Source organism: Drosophila santomea, chromosome X (assembly GCF_016746245.2).
Source record: "Drosophila santomea strain STO CAGO 1482 chromosome X, Prin_Dsan_1.1, whole genome shotgun sequence".
Taxonomy (NCBI): Eukaryota; Metazoa; Arthropoda; class Insecta; order Diptera; family Drosophilidae; genus Drosophila; species Drosophila santomea.
The window spans coordinates 1,916,536-1,924,193 of NC_053021.2; positions in this window are offsets into that span (position 1 = coordinate 1,916,536).

A 7,658-nucleotide genomic window follows, 5' to 3' on the forward strand; every position below is an offset into this window, starting at 1 on the left:
AAAATATCATCCAATTAATCCTCGCACCCCGCCCTCCTCTTCCCACCCCAACCACCACAGTTGATCCGTAAAGTGGGCACCACACTTCAAGACACTTTGACAGGTCACCGAATAATTGATATGATTTTTTAATACATTTTTTTTCGTAAAGTTTTCCCTCACTCATTTGTAACCTTGCGTTTTGGGTGGCATTTTCTTTGCGTACTACAGCAACCCAACCTTACTTTATTTTCACACTTTTAGCTTTTGTAGGTTTGATTTATATGCATATAACTATATATAATGTGGGAAAACCAACGGGTTGACAACTGTATATTTTCCACAACGGAATTAAGTTTTCCGCAGTTCTTGGAAAAACTTAAGAGGCCACTTGGTAAGTTATTATTGCGATGTTTTAATAATAATAAAATAAATCTATATTTCTAGATATTTCTATTTATAGACATATGGCCAATATCTGATTATTTTGTGAATCCAAAATTCGATCACGCGCCCACCACTAGTATGTAATTATAATTCAACTTGAATTGATTTTCACTTGTTTTCCGGACCAAATCGAAACCCATTGAGTTTGCCATCCGCCGTTGATGATGATGGACGGAAAAGGGATGGAAACTCCGGCAGGGATTACGCTTAAAGCGCCAAAGAGTGAACCGACATTTTACGACTTCATTTGCCGCGTTACGTGATAGTGCAAGTACACAAATAATCAACAGCAAGCCAACAAAAAAAAAAAAAATAAAAAAAAAATGAAAAGGAAGCCAACAATAAACAAAAAACAATCAAATGAAAAGGCCCAAAGCAACAGCGTTAAATTCTCATTGCGTAAAAGTTGAATCCACGACAGGTTGCAAATGAAATGGCAACGGGGCAGCGGAAGTTGAGGCCGGTTAAAGGGAATTTAAGTTAAACATAAACGCAAACGGAAATAAGCAGCAAAAACAGCGGCAAACATTTTTAGCGTTTTCTGACACGCGATTTCCGCGGAAGTTGCAAAAACAACAGCAACTGAGAAAGTGTTTTGCCAGCGAGTAATCGACTGATGGATATTCTGTGGTGCCCCAAAATGTATGCTACGTTTTTTTTCACGCGACGAATTCATTATCCGTATGATAATATGGCTTGATAGAGGTGTTTCACATTAGAAATATGTAAATATATTGGATATTAGACCAAAATACCCCGAACTACCTCGCAAATTATCTGGCAAATAAAGCATAAATCCAAAGCCCTTTCGCCAATATCAATACAACTGAAACGGGAACTGGGATCATAGATACGTATAGTGCATTCACAGAATGCTTATGTTTATTTGTCTGTGCACGCCACGTGAGTGTTTGTGTGTGTGTGTGGCTGGTGTTGTCTGCCTAGCACACTGACACACTGAAAAGACGCCAAAAGCGGAGCCATAGAAAATAAACAAAAATCGCCTCACAAAGCGAAAGAGTACGAAAAAAAGCGAAACGAAAACAAAAGAGTTTGTCCAAAAGCAAAGGAGAATCAGAGGGAAGGGATTCCAAGAAGGAACTACAAATACAGAAGAATAAAAAAATAAACGAGCACAATAAGCAAACAAACAGAAAGTGAAGTGTATTTATTTGGGCGGATACCCAATAAAAAAAAAATATATCATTATCAATGGGCCATCGATATGTTGAAAGTCGTAATCTCTTAATATGACTTACGTTATCAAAAGGAGTAATCAATTTAAATTGCAGAACAGGTACAGACTCCGATAAGTTCTGTTGTTCTCATTAGCCAGTTTGAATGAACAATAAATATAGGCGGGTAATCCTTCCTTGTTTGCACACTGAAAGGGCTTACACACAATTAACGCTAGTTTGCAGCAAATTTATACGGTCTTAAACGCCTCAACTTTGAATTTGAGTGATATGACAAAAAGCTGGCTCTTGCTGTGTATTTGGGTTCGTGGTAAATTTGCAAACGCTTTCAATTACAAATTGTCAATTAAGGTACGTTTAATTGAAACTAATTGTCCGAAACTATGACCCTTAATTAAGGGTACATATTCAAAGATTTCGCAATTGAAATAAGTTCATCTTTAACGTATTTAACTTCGGACACGATCGCTTGTATAATTTATTCATGCACTTCTTGGTATAGTTGCGTATATTTGTGCAAGGAATCAAATCGATATGCCCAATGCTATCGATAAATTTGGATGGTGTGCTGGGTCCGATTGAAGTGGTACAGTTGTGCTCGGCACACTTAGTCAGTCCGTCACTCATTGAATGATTTGGGAAATCTTTTTGAGAGCCAGTGCTGTCAATAACGGTGGCTTGGGTTTCCAGATTTCTCCCTTCCGAAACTGCTGCACATGACAAAGGAATTTTCGTGGATTTTTTTTTCCTCGATCCCGTTTTGTTTTGTTGGCCAAATGTTCAAATGTTAGAGCGGTGTACTGCCTCGATATCCCTAAACTGCTTTTGAAAACTCCGCCAACTGTCTGTGCTTTTTATCTGTTTTTTTTTTCTTCTTTTTGAACGTCACGACCGTTACGTAAAAGCGGCGCGTGCTCGACTGCAACACACTCACACTCGCAGTGAAACACCGATGCTGTTTTCTCTTCTGTTCCTCTACGTTCTCCGCTTCGTAAAATGTTCCTGGTATATGTACATTTACCGTTATTTCCATTCGCATTCAGTTGAGAAAGGTATTAAGCCGGAAAAACACGTTGCACATCGATGTACGAACGTATCTGTGGGATCGTTCGCCGTTTGTACACAGAAAGAATGTGATAGCCCTTCAAGTTTCATAAAATTACATACCCCTATTCAAATGCAACTAATTATAAAAACATTTTCCTTTCTAGATTACACAAATAAATAAATATTTTAAGAAAATATGTTCTTTTCTTTTGTTATCCCTTAAATAGGAATCTACACGAATAATGCATTGGCAATATGTTATTATTAATTTGTGTACCAGAATTCATATGTTTTTTAAGTTTATTTACATTAATTCCTTGCTTATGGTAGCTCCACACTTATTTCTTGCTGTGTACATTCTTATTGCTGAACATGTGTGAGTGGATAATATTCCTTGGTGGCCAGCGAGGCGATGGCACGTGTATTTACGTGAAGTCAACGTAGCCATACCTGAGAGATTTGCCAGGACAGTCGTTTCTTCTCAGGAAAAGTCGGGACCAGGAACTCCCGTGGGAGGCAGCGGAAGGACAGGTCGCCTCAAATGTTGGCCAAAATCAAATGAAATTAGCGTCGCAGTCGCTTCCGAAATGATTTCAAGATTGTATGCGACCGATATATACATACATATACACACATACATACTGATAGTAGACGGTGCGGGGATGGGCGGTCACAAGTTAATTAAAAATGAAGTCAGCACTGAAATTAGTTAATTAATATTAAATTCAATTTGAGACGTCGGGCCTGGTACAATTGAGTTATCAAACGAGCGCCTGGGGTCTTCCGTTTTCGCGCCGAACGTGACACTATTAAAATGAAACGAATGCCCAATGTCCTTTTCACTGTAAAATGAGGTACGTGTTCGCCGGACTCATGAATCTCATTTGGATGAAGAAAAAGTAGGTGGACAAAATCATGATCGCAAATTAAACTGTTGGCCAAATAAACGTTATACTCACTTTTGTGCGTTTATCAGCAATCAGCCGCTTGAATTTAAGGCGTTAGGCTTAGGGTTTTAAAATAAACTAAGCAGCTTAATTTAACTTTTGCTTTAATCTGCCTTACAAATTGTGTGTAAACATGTTAATAGCAAATTAAAGCACCTACTTGAGCTGCAACTTTTGAAGCACAATATGCTCGGATCTAGCTGCTGATTGAAAACAATTACCATTCGTTTAGCTGCAAGCTTCGAATCTTCCGGTACAATGTGGCACATCGCACATCGCACCGTAATTTGTTAGCAATGCTTATTTGCCATTAACCAATGAACCGAAAGGATAACTAGCATCTCGAAACCATCAATTAGGATCGCCCACTTGCGGTTCTTACCTCTAACACAACCCTCATCTTCGCCAAAAGTTCACATATACAATACTCGTATATACATATATAATATATACGAGTATACATTTGCGCACACATCCATTTGCATTCCATGGCCATGAATCTGCAGGCGAGGTTCATGCCTAATCTTATTTACCCTTGGAGCCCGAATGTATGTAAATTTTGCAATTTGAGCACGATAACAAGGTTGATTGCGGCCGATGGCTTAATTCCCATTACACAGAAATGGGTACAAATAAATAAAAAAAAGAAATTAAATGGAAATGTTTAAAAGTGAAATCTTTACACCTATTGAGAGGATGCTATCTGCCATATGCGTGCACATGCACTTTGCTTGTAGAACAAAATCAGTGCCGGCAAAGATCCATTAAAGAAATCCAAGTTCCAAATCCAAGCTGGTAGCTCAGTACCTCCAGGAGGTATTCTGCCACGAATCCCATGCAGATTTAGCTACAGGCTAAGCTAGCATAAAAAGCGGCACCTTGCAATGTGCAACATCGGTCGTCTTTATGCAACATCAGCAACAGTCAGCGGTAACAACGAATCTCAGAAACAAAAGCAAATAGAAAAACTTAAAGCTTTATATGCTAGAAATTCCTACAGCTAATTGTGGAATAGAAAATGCTAAAACAACTAAAGCAAAGGTAGAAAATAACTAATTGACCACAAAGTATTATTAGCAATTTTTCTAAATATTATAGAGCAACACAATCATCAATTGTTGAAAAACTCAAGATATTCAATTCGACTTTAAGGGCAATTTGCAATAAGCCAAACACAAGTGGCATGTAAAACAACAAAAAACCAATTAAAATGGTTGCAATCAGACAAGAAAAAATAAAATATAAATGTTTTGCTTGGAATGCTTTTTTGAATCAAATGCAAATGCACAAAAATATCAGTTACCAGTTGCAAAAGCAACGAAATGCAGATGTGACTTAAATTGATGCAACAATAACATCTTTCTTTTTTTTATTAAAAACTAAATTTCCAAGAGCAAATGTTGTAATGGGATATTAAAGGCATAGATACAAAAGCATAAATGCATACAAGGTGTTATACGCAACAACATTCTGAAACGTTTAAAACTTACGAATACCATATCTGTCATAAATGCAGCAGCCAGCTTTGGAGTAAATAAAGGTTAAATAAAATTTTAGGAATAATATGAAAATAGTTGAATGTAACAGAGTAAGCAGACAAAGCTTTAATAAAACAGAAGAAAATCGGCGATAGGTAAAAAAGCGAAACAAAAGTCCTAAAATTCAGTAAGTAAAACATAAATAAATAAAATGACCTTTGAACGAGCAACAGCGATGTAAGCAAAACTGCGTCCCAGTGTCTTCATTTTGCTGCAATTATTATTTAATATTTTCGCTTGCAGGTTTCATTGTATTCCTGTTCTTTTTTGTTTGCATTTTTCTTTGTGGCAACAAAATGCCATCCCCTGTGCTGCACTTGATGTTGGATGTCAAAGGAGTGCAGCAGCCCATCTGCAACTCCCTATCCCCAATCTCCAATCTCCACCAGAAAATGCCCAGTGCAGCCAATGTCAATACATTGAGCATTTGGCTTCGCTCAAGTTGTCGTGGCCCGATAGTTATCATAAATATTTAATTTTCATTTTGCTGGCAATTCTGCGCCCGAGAAGGCAATTCGCCCACTCAACTGGCAATCTCTTTATTTCCCGAACTAATTGAGAGATTACGTAGATGGCGAGGTAAATATGAAATTTGAACCTCAATTAAAGTCGGCAGCTGCAGCTGCAAGTCGGCAGATCAGAACATATTTCCACTTCAAATTAGTTTGCCATCTTGCGAATTTTGTGTGTGTTTCAGTTAGACATTTTAGTTTCTTTGGCCGCAATATTGATTTAAATACAAAATGCACAGGCGGCATGTTTATACACATATTTATGTTTTGTTTTAATTACTGCATATTCGTTAGCATTTAAGGGGATATTTGAAAGGGCACAGAAAGGGACGAGCATTTGTTTGCTTTAATTATAAATAATATTTAATCTAGACATTTCATTTCGAATGACCGCCCAAAATGATTGTAAGCCCTGTTATTATTATTACTAGTGTTTATTATTATTATTGGCATTTTTGTGCCTCTGCTGCTGCTGTTGTTGCTGCTGCTGCGGCTTAAGTGCATAAATAAACAGATTTTAATTTGATTATTATGAAATTCATTGGCCCCCGGCCGGGCTCCATTATTAACGGCATTCGATTCGGCATCCGATGATGATGGAGCTGCCACCGGAGGATACGTATACCTCCAACTAGGATGTGTGTAAAATGCAAAATATATCGCCGTCAAAAAACTAACACACGCACACACACACATTCATGTTTTGACCTTATTAGCTGCAGTTGACCAAATGGAATTAGACCCCTGGGTGAAAACGTTTGGCAAACAAATTTTCGATTTGTTTACGGCGGCCATGGCAATTGTTCGGCTCGGTTGATCCCCGAAGTCTAAAAGGTGTATTAATTAACGGGTTTCGCTGCGAATATCTTCACATTTAAAAGCATGCAGGACATCAGAGCCAATAGTTAAATAATGATTGCAGCATGCCATTACAGTTTATATTTATTGAAAACTGTTAAAATCCCATTTCAATGATCGGTAATCAGGTTTATTAAGTGACATATTTTTAATTATTACTTCATAAGTGCTATTTATTTACTGCAATTTCTTTTTAATCATTGCATTTATAATAGTTCATTCTCAATCAATGCCGCAATTTCCACTTACCATTCTCAAACAAAAGCGACAGCAATACTTTATTCCGGCAAGCTAATATTTTAATACCCTTTCTTGGATTATTCCAATGGTGGGTTTTTAATAAAGAAGTGCAGTCATATTAAGTCCATGCCAGATGTTATTGGTTACTTACCTTTTGATGTTGATATAAAAATAAATATTCACAAGCATGGATGGTTATTAATAAATTATTAAACCAATTATAAGCAGTCGATAATAATTAATAAAATTGTTAGCATGTCGCTTGCCACATTCAAATAATTATGCATTTTAAAAAAGGAGTACTTTATGCCAATACTGATTTATGCTACTTTTTTCCAAGTGACCCACAACAAATGTTAAATAACCAAAAACCAAGAATCGAATTAGAATCAATAGGCTTCCACAAAAAATATTGAAAATTCATAATTTCCTTAATTGGTAACCTACGAATTCGAATTGGTAACCTTGACGATTTTAATGATGAAACGTATTGAATTTCCCATAGCCTATTAAATTACAAACCCATTTTTGTTGACACAGCATATTGAAGTGCTCATATATCCCTTTTGCTTGCGGGCGGTAAATGTTTAATGTTCCTTTCCCGAATTACAAATGAGGCAACCAGCAAACCCGCAAATGATCTATGTTCCCAATGGCTTCAAGGGAAACCGGAGATCGTATGTAAATATTTCCATAACATTTATCCAATTATTTGGACGAAACTTACCTTCCCCAACAACGAAACGGATATGACACGTGTGATTTGATTTCGGCTTGAAGCGGTGTTTTTTCTTTCCTTCCTTCCTTTCCTTTCTTTTATTTTTTTTTTATTTGTACATGGGCACTTTTAGTATTCACCGGCCATTGCCATTCAATTTGTTTGCCATTTATCAA